At 42.7% G+C, this 19,300-nt stretch overlaps 1 protein-coding gene across 3 annotated transcripts in view; it reads right to left on the minus strand.

Annotated features, from left to right (window-relative positions):
* The window catches only part of MTSS1 (MTSS I-BAR domain containing 1), a 162,280-nt gene that overhangs the window by 116,165 nt on the left and 26,815 nt on the right, over nt 1-19,300 (minus strand). The window lies entirely within an intron of this gene.

Here is a 19,300-nt window from a genome sequence, read left to right on the forward strand (position 1 = left end):
ATGTAGTCTGGATATCAATGACAGCATTGTCAAAGTCCAATATAACTTCCTGGGGGGGAGGGGGGGAAGAGAGAGGACCAATTCTATCTATGTTGTTCTCTTTCCCAGACATATATAACATACATCATTTATTGAGATGTCACAAGGCAAGAATATGCAAACCCACATGATGGGCCCTCAATAGGCAGAAGAATGAAGAATATACAGCCAAGGGAAGATAGCATTTAGCAAGAGCACTTAGATTTATATACCGCTTCACAGTGCTTTACAGCCTCTCTAAGCAGCATCTTGCCCCCAATAATCTCGGTTCTCATTTTACTGACTTTGGAAAGATGGAAGGCTGAACCAACCTTGAGCCCGTCAGGATCGAACTCCCGACAGTGGGCAGAGTCTCCCTGCAATACTGCATTCTAACCACCGCGCAACCACGGCTCATCTATTGTCTTGCCTCAAATAGGAATACTGTTTTTTTTGTATCCCATCTGTTCTTCTTCTCTGTTGAGGGCAAGAGTCAGAAAAGGGGTGGATAACACCCCTCCCTACACCCTTGAATTCACAGAGGATTCACAACTTTTTCAGTGAAGCCCAGGGGTTTGCATGCATCCATCTATTTCGCACCAAAATTAATCTCAATCAAAGGGCTGTCATTCATTTGTCTTGCCATTTCTTCTTTCCCGCCAGCAATCTCTTTGGTGCCTCTATCGCGAAAGTCAAATATCGTGTGGCGTTTCCTTCCTGTTGGAAAAGAAACGAGGGTGGGCAGGAATCACAACACACTGGATTGCACCATACTGTGAAATCAGCTCAGACAAACTCCAAGGATGAACTCCCAGTCAGTTCTTCAATATTAGTTTCTATAGTAACCAGTCCCTAAGCACAGACACTCGCAGCAGGGAATAATGCAAATTTCCCCCCCCCCCCATTTTGCTTAGAAAGAAGTGCTGCGATATGAGCTGAGGAAAATCTTTCCAAACACCGTCATTGCAAAGAGAAGCAGCTTCCATCGCCCACTGCCAGTTACCCAGGGAGACGCCAGCTGGTTACAAATTAATGCCCTTTTATTTTTAACAGGATGTTGGCCCTACCGTTGAAAACAGGCACTCATCAATCCATATTAGTCGACAACTGCGAATATTTTAAATAATCTTCATTAATCAATGGGATTTGGGTCTCATAAAATGGGAATTTCACATGGCTGACCTATATAAATGGAATTCTGTAGTGAGCTAATCTGTTGCTGCAGTGTGCCGCTTTAAAATTAATGAAGAACTGATTTCACACAGAGGAAATTAAAAACTCTACTTATTGAAGTTTAAACTAGATCCCTTAGCTCTCTTACTTAACCTTCTCATAATGGAGCTTTGAGCAAACATGAATTCTATGATCTTCCAATATACAGTCAGTGTAGATATCCTGAATACATGAAACAGCCAAGGCTTTCTACGCTGATCGCTGCAAAGATCAATACAATGATGAAATGTACCTTAAAATCATTTTCTCCGGTCATGAACCATAAAGCCCTGCTTATTTGCTTCATGTGGAAATAATTACTTTTAAAAAAACCACAAATATATTTTTAATAATGCAGAAGGCAGCAATGTTTGTATTGAACTTTTCAAGCAACAATTCAATCACACAAAAATATTCTGGTTGCCCATGCGCCAAATCCATGACGCTGGCATAAAAACATTCCTCAACTTTTGGAATCCAATCCTCATCAATCAGAGGTAGCATCTGAAAAAAACACCATAAAAGCTAATTGTCTTGAGATTTTTCTGCAATGTATTTTTTGGCTCGGAGGAAAAGCCCGTTTGCCTGTGAAAATGAAAAAAGGGCTTATTTTATATAGACAATGCAATGCAATCCACCTTCAGTATTTGAAAATGCTCCAGTCATCAGAGTACAGGTAATGCAAGAAACCAATAGCAAAGAGAGGGGAGGGGAAGGGAGGGGAGAGAAGAGGGGGGGAGAGAAAGGAGGGGAAGAATGAAAGGAAGGAAAGGAGAAGAAAAGGTGGGTACAGAGAGGAAGCCTTGTTGTGACACGTTGATTGTTGCCACCAAACAGCGAGATAAATAACTGGCTCGTGAAAAACCTGGTGCAGAGAAAAATAAAGAGTGCATACGATGCAGCTGAGCATACAAATAAGGAACACATCATGAGTAAAGTGTTGCACAGTGATAAACCTTGCTAGCTGGCTTGCCACATGCACGGAACAAACCTCAGCTGCTGAGCAAGACTTTTTCCACAACAGGAATGTGTTAAAATATACAGAGACCTTAATCCTCCAGGGATAATGGGAACGAACATCAGAGAGCAGGGCTCAAGAGTAGCTTTGGAAGAAAGATAGCATCACAAGAGACGGAAATGCCTAAGCAAGAAAATCAGTGCCACTGGCCATTGTGTTCAAGGATTAAACAAAGCTGCTTTTGATGTGCCAACCATTAAGTGAAGCTTCCCAAACCCATCATCTTAGGACTTCTTATATCCCTGACCTTATTTTGCACACAAATAGTGCAGGCAGAAGGATGCAAAATGGGTTTGCCCATCCAATTCAATTTTTATGGTTTCATTTGCATCACAAATCAGAGGCTGCGCCAAGAATTGATTTCAAAAAAAAAAGGGAGGGGGGATTTTTTAAAAGAGGGGTTTTTGTGTGCATATATGAATGAAATCTGGCCGGCATTCATGCTTCATTTGGCTGCATCTTTTTCCTTTGTACAATTCCTTGAAATATTTGCTCCTTCCTTACAAAATTGTTGATTCAAGCTCCTTGACCTAAAATCAGTGATGAAGCTTGATGCAGATTTTAAAAAAAAAAAAAAAAAAAGAAAAAGGAAGGAAGGAAGGAAGATCAGGAAAAAATTGAAAAGCTGGAAAAGGTACAGGCAGTCCTCAACTTTCTGTTGCTAAGTGAGACAGTTAGGTGCGTTTTGCCCCATTTTACGACCTTTCTTGCCACAATTGCTAAGTGAATCGCTGCAGTTGTTAAGTTAGTAACACGGTTGATAAGTGAATCTGGCCTCCTCCTTGTCAGAAGGTCGCTAAAGGGGATCACATAACCCTGGACACTGCAACCGCCATAAGTACAAGCCGGTTGCCAAGCAACCGTCATAAATACAAGCCAGTATTTTGATCACATGACTGTGAGGATGCTGCGATGGTCGTGTGTGAAAAACAGTCATGAGTCCCTTTTTTCCAGTGCGGTTGTAACTTCAAACGGTCACTAAACGAAAGGTTGTTAAGTTGAGGACTACATGTATAAAGAAAGACAACCAAAATCTTTATGTAGCTACAATAGGCCACTTACCCAAAGCCTCTGCAACAATTTGGGGGATTTTTAGCCTGGAACGGAGGCAGATTCTTGGCAGTGGTGTATAAAATCATGCAATGTAGAAAATGCAGAAACAGGGTGTTTTTCTAACCTTCTTTTGCAAGCCTACAACTCTATGGTATCCATTAAATACAGGGAACCTGTCCAGCACTAGGCAAATCAGGAGATTCAGGCAGTTCAAGGAGTATAAAGATTTATTGTAAGCTTAAGCTCTCTGCAAGAATCTGGCCAACTAACAGTCAAGGGAAATGAGCGGGAGATAAGAAGAAATTTAAGGTGGGCTGGACTTAGATCTCTTCTTGGAGCTCAGAGCTTCATGACTGTTGACGCATTTGACTCAGCCTGGTCATCTCCTACGGAACCCCAAATCAATAAAAGGAAGAATACGGCATTCACCACCGTCAGATGCCCAAATGACAGATTTAACTATGAAATAAAGGGCTATTTAATATCTGTATACTGCCTTAAGAATCACAGACAACATGGACACTAACTGCTGAGAAGTAAGAATGAAACTACAACAAACACGCTGTTTTCCTTTAATAATTAGCAAATACACTTTTTTGGCAACCGTTGCTACCCCATGTGTCAGATTTATGAAAAGAAAACTTTCTCCTGTTTGGTTGCATCAATTATTGTTGCCATGGCACCCATTACCTGACTTCTGGCGCATAAAAAATTGATGGGGAAACAAGACTTGAAAGTAACAAAGCCCTGCTTTCTTTGGGGAAAATAGCCCTAATTGTAAACATTTTAGAAATTGAGATCCCACACAACCCCCCCCCCAATCTTTTTTTAAGGTCAGAAGTAAAATTCAAGCATTTGAAAAAGCTGGCAATTTTACTCTTTCCTAAATGCAGGTTTTGGTTTCCTTTCAACTTCCAGCCATCTTCATCCCTTGAAGATTTGCTTTAGGATAGCAGGAAACCTCCCACTTTGAAAAAAAGGGTTGGTAAGACCAGGAAGGTAAGCAGGATTTTAAAATATTAGATGCGAGAAAGTTCCTGAAATATAAGTCTTAAACTAAAAGAGACATGACCTATGCAAGAGAAATGGGGGGGAGGGGAGAGGGGGGAAAAGCAGAAAGCTGCTTTTAATCACAAGGTATTTTTTACACAAAGCGTTTTTATCTCTAAATGCAAAGCATGACCCTTTGTTTAGCTTGCAAGCTTCAGAAAATGACTGCTAATGGTGCACTTTGGGCCATCACCATCAAGGGAATTGAAAACAGCTCAACTGGATTCATGCAGCTAGGCCCTATTTATGCAAATGATTATCTAGGGAATGTTGCAATGGGTCCCAGGCGTGGGGGTGGGGGAGAATATCCTAAATCAAAGCACAAGATCTCCTTTCCAAGTGCTGGGCAGAGTTCCTCTTTTGCAGTGTCCCGTCTGTCTAGTCTGTGAAATGCTGACAAAGCTCCAATCTTTCCATCTTCCTGACATAAACAAGGGCCCAAGTCTGTCACAAACATTTTGCTTAAGAAATCTGAAAAAAGGGCACAGCTCAGGATTAAAGAGAATAGAAGAAATCAAGTAATTCAGGCAGCTTCAATTGGATAAATTTCCAAATTTAAATCTAATACAATCCTGGGTTGCATAAGCAGAGGCATAGAGAATCAAGATCACGCGAGGTATTAGTACGGCTTTATAAAACCCTAGTGAGACCACACCTGGAATACCGCAGCCAATTTTGGTCACCAAATCACAAAAAGGAGGTTGAGAGTTTGGAAAAAATTCAGAGAAGAGCAACTAAGATGATCCAAGGCCTGGAGACTAAAACATACGAAGAACGGCTGCAGGACTTGGGTTTGGCTAGTGTAAAGAAAAGAAGAAATAGGGGAGACATGATAGTATTCCAGTATTTGAGGGGCTGCCACAAAGAAGGGGGGATCACGTTATTCACCAAAGCACCAGAGGGAAGGACAAGAAACAATGGTTGGAAACTGACCAAAGAGAGAAGCAACCTGGAATTAAGGAGAAACTTCCTAACTGTGAAGACAATTAACCAGTGGAACAGCTTGCCTCCAGAAATCATGGGTGCTCCATCACTGAAGATTTTTTAAAAAGAGGCTAGACCAGTGATGGTGAACCTTTTAGAGACCGAGTGCCCAAACTGCAACCCAAAACCTACTTATGCATCGTCAGGTGCCGGGTGGGCGTGGCCCATTGGGTGGGCACAGCTGCGGTGGTAACAGTAGACTGGGTGGGACTAAAAAGTTCAATCAATCAATTCCAACTTTGCGAGATCTTTTTTTTTACCACGAGAAGTTGAAATTGGTTGATTGAACCTTTTTTCTTTTTGCACATGGCGGAGTCCTAAAGCGAAAAGGTTTTATAAAACCCAGCTGAACGCCTAGGACTGGGGCGACAGCGCGCGTGCCCACAGAGAGGGCTCTGCGTGCCACCTGTGGAACGCGTGCCATGGGTTCGCCACCACGGGACTAGATAGTCACTTGTATTCTAAATAAGCACCATGCATTACAGGCAAAAAATTTACCGTCACCTTAATCTTAAGAAAAAAGATTAGCTGGCAATGGATTGAATATACTGGCCAGGAATGACTAGATTATCCCATTGCCATCTCTATTATTGGTATTTATCATCGTCACTATCTCTTGCATTTCTCCAAAAGCTCGAAGAAAAGAGACTCTTCACGTATGTTATAAGGCTAGGATGGGAAAATAATTCATTGAGCATCTGTGGCTAAGAGCAGACGTGAACCTAGTTATCCTCAGTCCCAATCCAAGTCTCTAAACATCATACATAACGTGCTGTCAGGTCACATTAAGCCTGCTTCAGTCAACTCCTGTATTGACTATGCCACATTTGACTGAGTTTGCAGACTACAATAAAAAAAGGTTTATATATGTAGCCCTTAACTTATGACCGATTGTTTAGTTTAGTGACCAGTTGAAGTTATGACAGGCCTTCGCAGGGCTACCTACAATCCACGTTTGAATTTCTGACTTCACCCCCTCCAGTAGTCACATGACTGCAGTTTGGACGCTCAACAACTGACCCACATTTACAGTCATGGCAGCATCCTAAGGTCACGTGACTGCAATTTATGCCGGGTTTTGGCCACAAATTAGCATTTACTTCCAACAATGGATTTGCTTAATGACCACCACTTTTATCTTATGACCACTGCTTTTTCAAGAACCACCACATGTAAGGTTGTAAAATTGGGCAGGGTCACCAGCTGACCTGCTTAACGATCAGAATTCTAGGCTCAAAAACAGTTGTAAGTTGAGGACTACCTGTAAACCACAATGGCTAGATTCATGCAAGTTTAAAATCATGCAAGCCACTGAACCTAGTCAACATCTCAAGAGAAACCAATAGAGATTACTGCAAATAAAGGAATTATGGCAGACAATCAGAGGTGGCATGGGTTTTTGGTCTAAAATATCTGAAGGACATCAGGATATTTATTGTCAGGTGCAAAGAATCAGAACTATCCACTAGATTGCAGCATACAAGATATATTCAAGCCTATAAGGCTAGAATCTTGTCAACTAAAGATCAACACTAAATTAGTGCCAGGTAAAGTCAATGGAATGCAGGAGGGACTGGACTTGGCCCACTTATGGGAGCTCAACAACTCTAAGCTGATGACATGTTTCACTCCTCCCCCAGTTCTTATGTCTAATTTACGTATACTAGTAATCTGCCCTGCACATTCTTTTCATTTCAACTAGCACAAATCTGCATCCCATTGCTTTAATACAAAATAGTATTTTTCCAACAAAATTTTTCCAGATTTTTGTTTCTGCAATATACACCTTTACTTAATACAATCTTTTTGAAGAATTCAAGGCTGCCAAAGAAGGAAGTTGGAGTTTGTTTCTGTATTATGTTTTTAAAGGTCCACAGAAAAAAACCCATCCATGTTGGTTACCATAGTGACTATTTAACCTATTGAACTGGAAATATCCTCCCAGGAAAAGCTCCTGGGCTGTATTAATTGGGACTGTATGAACTCAGCTAGCTCTAGTCTCAGTTAAAGTAAAAATAATAATCAATGAATAAGAATAGACAGCATGCCTGTAATGTTGTGGGTAGCTTCCTCCCCCACTAATTAAGATTAATACACATTTTTTTCAGCCAAAAATGCAAGTCACTGGATTCCAATTGTAACTGAAGATGAAATACTCTGATTTTCTTTCATTCTTTAATTCCTTCTCCTACAAGAGGATCAAATTAAACAGTCATTGTCAGCAAACAAAGAGAAAAGAAAAGCTGGGCAGGGTTTTATAAACTGTTCATTCACTGAACCAAACCTTTTCCAGTGCAGAAATATACATTTTTTTAATTATTAGGTTATGTTAAGTGATGCTTTCCAGGGAGGTGTTCCCATGCTACTAGATTAGGTGGGTGTGGGGTCCTCATCCAAGATACTGTCAAAAAATATATATTTATCAAATTTAGGTAAATGCTCATTACTGGACAATTCAAGATCTTGCAGGAAAGAGTAGTCGTTGAAACTGTATGTAAGGGGAATGAGACCACAATGTTAGCCTAAAATATAATTTAATTGAGAAGGTGAGTTAGTTTTTCCCTAAGCCAGGGGGTAGGCAAACTTGGCTCTTTTATAACTCGTGGACTTCAACTCCCAGAATTCCTGAGCCAGCATGGCTCAGCTTGAAAACTCTCCCTTTCCCCTCAGCATGGCTGGCTCAGGAATTCTGGGAGTTGAAGTCCACCAGTCATAAAAGAGCCAAGGTTGCCTACCCCTGATTCTAGGGTTGCAAATGGCAATCACACGACCTAGGGATGCTGCAATCATCATAAACACACGCCAGTTGCCAGGCATCCAAATTTTGGTAACATGACAGTGGGGCCGCTCCAACAGTCGTAACTCTGAGGACTGCTCTTAAGTAATTTTAGTGCCATTGTAATTTTGAATGGTCATTAAACAAAGGATCATTAAGTCAAGGACTACCTGTATAAATCATTATGAACGTAAGTTACAATAAATTAGACGGGTACTAGAATTCTAATTTTCGCTTTAGAGATTTAGAGATTCTATACTGCAGATTCTATATGTAGAAAAAAGTCAAGCTGGCATATGGTACAGATCCATGTACTCTAATTCATAAGTTTCAGCACCATCGCAATTCTGAAATGGTTTTCAAATTCAACTTTATATCAGATTTACTTTTCAGACGAGAAATTACTCTGGGCATCAAAGTCTACTCTCACAACTTGATCAGTCATTCATCTAAGAAAGGAATCGAAGATTCTTTCCCCAAAAAAGTACATAAACTCTTTGCAACAATAAACATGTGCAGTGCAAAGTTGTTCAACATATTATGAAGGAGTGCAGGGAACATTAAATAGTTAAGTACACACACACACACACACACACACACACACACACACACACACACCCCTTGATAATCATCTGCTGAGCCCGGTTGTCTACTTTTCTTGGGGTGATTCACGGAGAGGTTAAGAGACCCTGTCTAATTCTACTTCTCAATAATACAGAATAAAAAGCTAAAGAAAACAAAAGGCACGCTGTAATGAAAAACAGGGAGGAAAAATACAAACACCAAAGGGAGTATCAAAGGATTTGTTAACAATTGTTCTTTGAAGATCAATTGTCCATCCTGGAGGGAGTACTGGGCTTTCAAATAATCTTCGCATCAGTCTCATAAATTCAAACTCCTGGAAACACAGGAAGGGGGCAAAACGGAAGTAGCAGAGGAAACAATGGTCCTTAATGTATCTTCCAAGCTTCCAAGCTTCTTCTGCATGAATATTTAATACAGCCAATCAAAAGAATATTAACTTCAGTTCTGACTGAACCAAGGCCTAAACCAGTGGTGTCAAACTCAATTTCATTGAGGGCCGCATCCGCATTGCGGTTGCCCTCAGGGGGCCGGGTGGGTATGGCCAGGGTGGGCGTGGCCTACTGGGTGGGCATGGCTAGAGTGCGTATGGCCTACTGGGTGGGCGTGGCCAGCTCTACATCGTTCGCATCGAGGGTGCCTATGGGGGCCTGGGCAGGAGTGGGACAGATCTGAGGGTCTCTGGCAGAAGGAGGGTCTCTGGGCCAGGGCCAAGGTAGTGGGGGCCGTTCCCTCCCTGTTTCCAGGATGGCTTCACAGGCCGCATGAAACCACTTCGCAGGCCGGATCTGGCCCCCGGGCCTTGTGTTTGACATGTCTGGCCTAAACTGAACAGAACCTAAGGCATTCTATGCTCTGCCCCCAACAGCCCAAGACATAATACGATGGTTCAACGGAACATGGGTTCAATCCTTTCACACGCTTTCAATGCTCACATGGTCTTCATTGCTTAAAGGTCTTCACTGGGTAAGTGAAAAAACAAGTCAGGGCAGGGAGAACAATGGAAATAAATCATATACATTTTATGCAGGCAGTTAAGGCAGGTCTTTGGAAGGATACAGACTGAAGCTGATGCTCAAATACTTTGGCTACCTAATGAGAAGAGAGGACTCCTTGGGAAAAAAAACCTTGACATTGAGAAAGAGGGAAGGCAAAAGGAGAAGGGGATGGCGGAGAATGAGATGATTAGATAGTGTCATGGACGCAATGAACATGAATTTGGGCAAACTCCAGGAGACAGTGGAATACAGGGGAAGGGGCTGACGTGCTGTGATCCATGGAGTCACAAAGAGTCAGACATAAATTAGTGACTGAACAACAAGATTCTCCAGCACCACGTAGGGCAGTACTGATCAATGAATGGGGTGGGGTGGTCCACCATGGTCTTTGGATATAGGGTGAAGACAGATTTGATCTATATAGGTTACCTCTATGGTCATTTTTTTTCTTTACAACAAAAATAAAGCTTGTACACTGAAATAGGCTGCTAACCCAACTGATATCATGACTTGATTAAACTTGGAAAAGTATCCCCAAAGAAAGGTACTGATATTTTTCTTTACACTACCTTTTTCTCCTTCGCAAATCCTAAGAAACAAAGCCCACTGGATAAACAGGACCAAAAAAAAAGAGATATGGTTGGGATGGAGAAGAATTCATCAAATCAGAAATTCTACTGCGCACACATTTCTAAAATTGCTCTGTGTCTACGAAGAAATTAAGAGGTGTGTTAAAAGAGAGGAGAGCTAGGACACGTTTTGTTGCGTCCACCAACTCAGATTTTGAGCTTACAAATGTTTTATTGCCATACCAGGTAACTTCAGATGTGGTGAAGACATAAAACATGGATCGTAATAGTAGTTTGGTCATGTTACCTTTTAATAATAAATGTATACAGGATTATTGTATACAGCCATTTTGTTTCTTGCTAATAATAATGCTCATAAAAGCTGATGAACAGCTCATGAGGTCTCCTGCTGACTGTCAAGAATAAAACGCTTTTCTCAGCAGGATTGGCTGGGCCCTAAAATAGATTGCAACTTCCAGTAACTACAATAAGCAACGTTCAAGAGAGCTCTCCGCTCATTAGGGTTTCAAAATAAAATTTGCAATGTATCCCTCTTTTTTGCATTAGGCAAGAGTAAGTCAGCAATTTTGTTTAAGCTACTCACAGAAAATGAATGCTTCCATGCAAGTCAAATACACCACACCTTGTAAACACAGACAGTATTTCCATGTCATTTTGTGGGCGTATTGTTGCACTGCCCTTTGAAATCCTACACAAGGATGCAATGCAGTGGATGAGTGCCAAGGGGTGTTCCCTAGAGCAGGTAACAACTTGGAAATTAAGTCTTATTTAAGGCAGGAATGAGTCATTACCAAACTGATTATGGTACCCGTCACCACTTTAGAGCCTGGAGGTACGAAAAGTAAGGCAAGACAATGTGATACAGGTGTTAATAACGCCTTAGGACTTGGACTGCTTCAAATCCCATTCAACTATGGAGTTAGCTGGATGAGTGTGGGCCAACTGCTTGCACTCAGTCCAGGTTACTCACAGTTTTTTGTAATGGAGATAAAATGAGAGAACCCCATGCCCCATTTAAGCTGCTCTGAACCCTGAAGAGATAGATATAAATCCAATTAAAAATTAAGTCACAGGTAAAGTGAGTGCCTGAATATTTTTAACCCCCCCCCAAAAAAACCAGCTGATCTGAGGGTTTATTAAAAGGTAAAGGTTCCCCCGCACATGCGTGCTAGTCGTTTCCAACTCTAGGGGCCGGTGCTCATCTCCATTTCAAAGCCGAAGAGCCAGCGCTTGTCCGAGGATGACTCCGTGGTCATGTGGCCGGCATGAGTAGACGCCAAAGGCGCACGGAACGCTGTTACCTTCCCACCGTAGTGGTCCCTATTTTTCTACTTGCATTTTTACATGCTTTCGAACTGCTAGGTTGGCAGAAGCTGGGAGGAGTAACAGGCACTCACTCTGCTACGCGGCACTCGGGATTCGACCCGCCAAACTGCCGACCTTCTGAGACCTTCTGATCGACAAGGTCAGCGTCCTAACCCACTGAGCCACCGCGTCCCTTTGAGGTATTAACAAGGTCTTAAAGCCTCTGTAAGGTTTAGGGCACCAATTTCTCACTTTTAAAACCTCCCTCTAGACCAGGGCTTTATTCCCACCTTGGCAAGTTTAAAATGTGTGGACTTCCAACTCCCACAATTCCACAGCCAGCATGGCTACCTGCGGAATTCTGGGAGCTGAAGTTCACCCATCTTATTCACACGTCTTAAACTTGCCAAAGTCAGAAAACCCCGATCTAGAAATTCCAAAACCGAATTCTCAAAACTTCAAAACTGATTCCCCCTCCAAAGTTTCTTCAGGCTGGACAGGAAATGACAAAATGGTTCCCAGGCCAAAAGGTTGTCTTCTAATAGAATGAAGGCTACTGCTAAGCTTGTAAGCCGCCCTGAGTCTTCGGAGAAGGGCGGGATATAAATGGAATTAGAATAAAAATAAATAATATAAGGCCACCATATCAACATCTGAGGAGACGGCTAAAGCTTTTTGATGAGAGAACTAACTGAAAGAGGAAGTTTTATCATTGCAGTGCTGTTTTATAAAGCCAAATTCCACCAAAGCAAGAGCTTTGTCCAAAAATTTGCACTTGCGGCAACTATGCCTCCTTAAAGCCATTATATTTGGGATAAGAAGACAGCTTAAGTTATTTGTCTATTCCAGCAAAGCAAAGCAAAGCAAACAGAATCTTTGGTACTTAAGCTTGTGTCATGCATAACATAATGCATTTCCTCCAGGAATAAACTTACCGTAATAAAAAGCAGCATATATGAAGTTAAAATCATTATACCCAATTATCTTAATAACAACCTATTCCTAGATAGTCATCACTACAGGAACCATCATCCTATGTGAAGAAACTCACTGGAAATGAGGCATGCTATAGAACTGTAAAGAAATGAAACGTAAGCATACATCTCACATTCAAATTGTGTCTGGACCTCACTTTTTGAAGAATTCATAGACAAATTGTTATGGAAACCAGGACCATACAGGATGTATATGAAGCTAAAACCCAGGGCAGATTTTTGACTTGTTTCTAGCAGAAGGCAGATTATACACAACACAAAGAGGTTCTCAATGGCAACTGCAAAATATTAGGGGGAAAAATTAAAACATTACTTAGGAAGAAATTAGCAGAAACTCAAACAAGCAAAAATACCGTGGAAAAATTAGCGTTTGAGGAACTGCAGTAAGAGAATCTTCCCTTTTTTCTTTTGTAGTTTTCAGTATTTTGGAATGGGCTTGTTGCTCATATTATGTCATTACCATTACCCACAAGTGGAATCTATTTATAAGAAAGAGGGTTACAAATTTAAATAAACCATACAGGTCCTCAATGTATGTATGATTAGTCACTTAGCAACCATTCAATGTTTTGACTGATTTACTTTGGGGCTACTTATGACCCAGATTCAATGTTCCAATAGGTGATGGGTGGTCATGTGACCGAACACTGGGCACTCTGCAACACAGCCACAGTTACAGATATTTCCAGCATCACATGGTCATGTGCCTCCATTTTACAACAGTTTTGCTAAATACTGGCACTTACTTCCAGTTTTGAGCAAGGCTGTCCCCATTATTTATTTATTTATTTATTTATTTAATTTTTATACCGCCCTTCTCCCGAAGGACTCAGGGCGGTGTACAGGGCAATACAATAAAATACAATATATAAAAATTATTATGAACCATTGGTTCACTTAACTATGGGGGTAAAAAGTTGTGACCCACCCATTTCATGACTGTCACAATTTACAACCGTGATGGGCAGGTTCCATTACAGTTGTAAATCAAGGACTGCCTATATACGAAAATGCAAAGCGAAGCTCGATTTAACAGATGAATGCAAAGGAGGTACGGCTATTATTCAAGAAAGTCTTCAAATCAAATCAAATCAAAAAGCAGACGGGATGTACATAATTTACTTGATGGCATCATCAACACAAGGAAGCAAGCTGATGCAAATAATATAATTTGTGTAATCGGCGGAATGGTGCTGTTTTGCCCATGACAAAAATTGCAGAGGACATTTAATCTGTAGCATATGATCGGTTACATCAAATTCTGGTAAAATAGTTTTATAGTATGCACAACTTGACTTGGCTAATTTTTCCTCAGTGTACCTATCCACAACCCAAAAAATACTGAAGTACACATACATCATACACAGTATAAGTTACATACATGTCACTTACTAGATGATAGCATGTAGCTAACACTGAATGACCTCTAAAAGCTAAGCAAGGTGGACCTGATTGTTACTTGAATGGGAGACCAACAGGAGAGATCAACGTGATCATGTGACAGACAACACTGTTTTTACAAGACAAATATTTTACATCACTGAAATCTTGAAATTTGCTGCTGGTAATATGCATGAAATATGCAGCAATTACTGTTTTAACTGTAATTGCTGGCTAAGCACAACCAGCTTGGTTATGTCATACTAAGCCCTAAGCCAATTTTTAAACCACAGAAATTGGGTTCTCTTATCACGTTAAGCGAAAATCAAAGAATGTTACAGCTGAGTCAGAAGTAACAGGCACAAAATGACGGCTGTTTTTTATCAGCTTAAACTGAGAACTTTTTCTAGGAAGAAATATTCTGTCTCTGAAAGAAAATGGCCACAGTTATTCTTGCCCTTCTTTTTAACAGGCTAGGTCAGGGGTGTCAACCTGCCAGCCCGCGGACAGGGTGCATGTCATGCCAAAACCGCGCCAACCCCATTGCCGGCAATGGAAAAAAAGTCGCGATATGTCGCGACACGTCGCGTGACGTTGTGAGTTTGACACCCCTGGGCTAGGTGAAACTTGAACCTAATTTGACCCTCCCAGAATTAGTATCAATTGTGTATTATTTACATTTCCAGAAAAAGCATATTTACATATTTGAAAGGAGAATCTATGACAGTGATGGCGAACCTTTTATAGACCGAGTGCCCAAACTGCAACCCAAAACCCACTTATATATTGTCAGGTGCCAGGTGGGTGTGGCCCATTGAGTGGGCATGGCCCACTGGGTGGGCGTGGCCATAGTGGTAACGGCAGACTGGGTGGGACTAAAAAGTTCAATCAATCAATTCCAAATTTGCGAGATCTTTTTTCCTGTGAGTTGAAATTGATTGATTGAACTTTTTTTTTTTGCACATGGCGGCGGAGGCCTAAAGCGAAAAGGTTTTATAAAACTCAGCTGAAGGCCTAGGACTGGGGCGATGGCGCGAGTCCCCACAGAGAGGGCTCTGCGTGCCACTTGTGGCAAGCGTGCCATAGGTTTGCCACCACAGATCTATGAGATGCAGCCTTTGAAAATACATTTTAGATTGCTGATCTGCGAAGGCCACCCACTTCCAAAGGGACAAACAAACCAGTGGTGGCGCTAAATAGTAGTTATATCAACCTTAGAAAGAATGTTGTAAAACAAACGTAACACATGGATTTGAAATATAGCACCTTAAGATAAACAAAAGGTCACGCTTTGTTAATTAGCAAAGGAATGCATCAAGGGTCTGCCACAACCTTTTCTTGATGATGAAGACACTCAAAATCCTTCATTCATATTTGCCCAATGGGTACAACCTTCCACATTTATGGCAAGGCATCTTCCGGAATTCCTAGCCAGTATGGAAGTTTGGGACATGTAGCCTCAAAAGATCTGCAAGGCACTAGAAGGACTGGAGAAAACCACCCTACCCACAATAAAAGCCAAACGACAGGACTGCAATGAATAGGCATTTCCAGTGGATCTCATATTGGATGGGATCAATTAAGTAGTGCTGGTGAGTCAGCTTCAAATGCACTTACCCTCTGAGAGGTGCATTACGTACATTCTTTCCCATATTGAAACATAAGCAGATAAACCTAAAAATAATACTATACGAAAAGCCTATAGCTAAAGTTCTGGCAAGTAGCTACAGGAGCTTTTGGGGAGGAAGGAAGGGAGGGAGGGAGGGAGGGAGGGAGGAAGGCAGGAAGGCAGGCAGGCAGGCAGGCAGGCAGGCAGGAAGGAAGGAAGGAAGGAAGGAAGGAAGGAAGGAAGGAAGGAAGGAAGGAAGGAAGGAAGGAAGGAAGGAAGGAAGGCAGTGCCTCAAGCACGTAATGCAATATTAGGTTATTCTTAACCTTAAGTCTTTCCAAGAGATTTTACCATGAAATGTGGTGCTGGCTACCAAGTTGATTTACTTTTGTTGTCGTTAGTTGCGAAGTTGTGTCCAACCCATCGCGACCCGATGGACAACGTTCCTCCAGGCCTTCCTGTCCTCTACCATCTGCTGGAGTCCCTTTAAGCTCACGCCTACTGCTTCAGTGACTCCATCCAGCCACCTCATTCTCTGTCGTCCCATTCTTCTCTTGCCCTCAATCTTTCCCAGCATTAGGCTCTTCTCCAGTGAGTCCTTCCTTCTCATTAGGTGGCCAAAGTATTTGAGTTTCAGCTTCAGGATCTGGCCTTCTAAAGAGCAGTCAGGGTTGATCTCCTCTAGGACTGACCGGTTTGACTGCCTTGCAGTCCAAGGGACTCCCAGGAGTCTTCTCCAGCACCATAGTTCAAAGGCCTCAATTCTTATGGTCCAACTTTCACAGCCATACATTGCAACTGGGAAGACCATAGCCTTGACTATACGTGATTTACTTTAAAAAAGTAAAATTCTTGGAAGTCAGTGGGATCTGCTGGGAGACTAGTAGGCCTTCCTGTGTAGGTTGGTTGGTCACGGTGAGAGCAGACTGCTGGATTAGATGGGCAGGAGGTCCAATCCAGCAGAGCATTGCTTACTTTCTCATATGCGAGATTGCCTTTCCCTTCCTCTAAAATCTGGGGAAATCTTACAGTTGTTAAGTTAGCAACACGGCTGTTAAGTGAATCTGGCTTCCCCATCGACTTTGGTCATCAAAAGGTCACAAAAGGTGACCGCATGACCCAAGGACACTGCAACTGTAAATGTGAGTCAGTTGCCAAGTGTTTGAATTTTGATCCCATGACCATGGGGATGCTGCAATGGTCACAAGTATGAAAAATGGTCATGAGTCATTTTTTTCAGCACCGTTGTTAACTCCGAACAGTCACTAAATGAACTGTTGTAAGTCGAGGACTACCTGTATAGGGCTCTTGGACCAGGGTCATCTCAAAAGCGGTCCACATCATGGCCCTCTATGGAATAAACTGCCCCACATAACAATATTTGCCTTCTTCTAGAGTTTCTGGAAAGAGGTAAAACTTTGGCTGCGAGAAAGACTGTTTGAGAGATCTTAGCTTTCCTTTCTGATCCATTTCTGCTGATTAGCACTACTGTAATATATTTCATCTCTATTTATGCACTACATGGAGCCTACTACAATAGAATGACACAGAAATACTAGGAATAAATACATATATCCTAGGGAGAATTAGAATGGGAATAGGAGTAGCATACCTCTCAGGGACCTCTAGTTACCAACCCCACCCTTAAACCCCCTCCTCCAAACACTGGGGTGGCATCTGGGCCCCATCTCCTCCCATGAAGCACCATAAGGCTTTTCTATAGACCCATGGTGGTGAACCTACGGCACGGATGCCACGCAGAGCCCTCTCTGTGGGCACGCATACCGTCGCCCCAGACCTAGGCCTTCAGCTGGGTTTTATAAACCCTTTTCGCTTTAGGCCTCCGCCGCTGTGTGCAAAAGAAAAAAAAGGTTCAATCAATCAATCAATTTCAACTTCTTGCAGGGAAAAAAAGATCTCAAAGTTGGAATTGATTGATTCAACTTTTTAGTCCCGCCCAGTCTGCCGTTACCACTGCAGCCACGCCCACCCAATGGGTCACACCCACCCAATTGGCCATGCCCACCCAGCACTCGACGATACGTAAATGGGTTTTGGGTTGCAGTTTGGGCACTCAGTCTCTAAAAGGTTTGCCATCAGTGCTATAGACCTCCAGCAGCTGGGAAATCTGCATTATAATTTTAAATTACGGTTACGTTCTCTGCTTTACCGATGCGCCCCTGTCCATCTGCCGCCTTCTCACCCGTTATCTGCTTCTTTCCAAAATCAGATTTGAAGCCTTCCTCTTCTGGACCTTTTGCCTGCTTGCCTCTCTACCTCTGTCTTATTAAGGCAGCACAATCTATCACAGCTACAAGTTTCATCACTGTCACAACATTTTCCCCCTCAGGGAAGAACTTTTTTTTTTGCTGTGATGAACTATGAAACAGAGGGAAACTGCAGTGTAGGCTCTAAAAATATGAAGCCGCTGGGCGAGATCATTTGTGGTTTTGGGGTGGGGTATCATCAGTACGCTGATGATACCCAGCTTTTTATTTCCACCCCAGATCAACCCGGTGATGCCCTCGACGTGATGTCCCGTTGCCTGGAGGCGGTGAGGGTCTGGATGGGGAAGAACAGGCTTCGTCTAAATCCCGACAAGACCGAGTGGCTGTGCATACTGGCATCTCAGGTTGTCTGCTCTATTCCATCTTTATCTATAGGGGGTGAGGTGTTACCCCCCCCCCCCGTAGATAGGGCTCGCAACTTGGGTGTCCTCCTTGAATCGCAGCTCAGTTTAGAAGACCATATAGGAGCTGTGATCGAGGGGGGGCTTTTGCCCAGGTTCGCCTGGTGCACCAGTTGCGGCCCTATTTGGACCGAGATGCCCTACGCACAGTCACTCATGCACTCGTGACCTCTTGGATAGACTACTGCAACGCTCTCTACATGGGGCTGCCCTTGAAGACCACTCGGAAGCTCCAGCTGGTGCAGAATGCGGCCGCGTGAGTTGTGATGGGGGTCTCCCGATACTCCCATGTAACACCTCTGCTCCGCGGGCTGCATTGGCTTCCAGTTCTCTTCCGGGTGAGATTCAAGGTGCTGGTGATGACCTATAAAGCCCTAAATGGCATGGGTCTGGGTTATTTACGGGAGTACCTTTTGCCGGCATTAACTTCCCATCGTCCTATGCGCTCCCACAGAGAGGGCCTCCTCAGGGTGCCGTCGGTCAGGGAATGTCGACTGACGGCCCCCAGGGGGAGAGCATTCTGTGTGGGCGTGCCTGCCCTCTGGAATCAGCTCCCTGTTGAGCTCCGGATGGCTCCCGACCTTCGCTCTTTTCGCCGCGACCTGAAGACTTGGCTATTTGAACTTGCCGGCCTGGACTGAGGGACTGGGGTTTTAGATTTTAAATTTTAGAACGTGTTTTATTGTTGAGGGCTACTTGGTTTAATTTATTTTAATTTTTGTATATTATGTGTTGTATATAGTGTTTTAATTGCCCTGTACACCGCCCCGAGTCCTTCGGGAGAGGGGCGGTATATAAATCCAAAGAATAAATAAATAAATAATAAAAAGAGGCACATCAAAACGACAACATTCCTATTGCTGAAAAAATAGATCCACCCACATTGTAGCTCCCAGAAACAACTCGAGTGGCCCTTGGCCATAAAAATGTCTTTGTGCATCGGCGACAGAAACCAACATCTACAAATTGTGTCCTGCACAAGTTCCTTCACAGCTTTATGCATTTCAAGGCATGCCTGGTCCCTGATTCTTCGAAAGGCTA

This window comes from Vipera berus (genome assembly GCF_964194415.1).
Source record: "Vipera berus genome assembly, chromosome: 3".
In the NCBI taxonomy this organism is placed as follows: Eukaryota; Metazoa; Chordata; class Lepidosauria; order Squamata; family Viperidae; genus Vipera; species Vipera berus.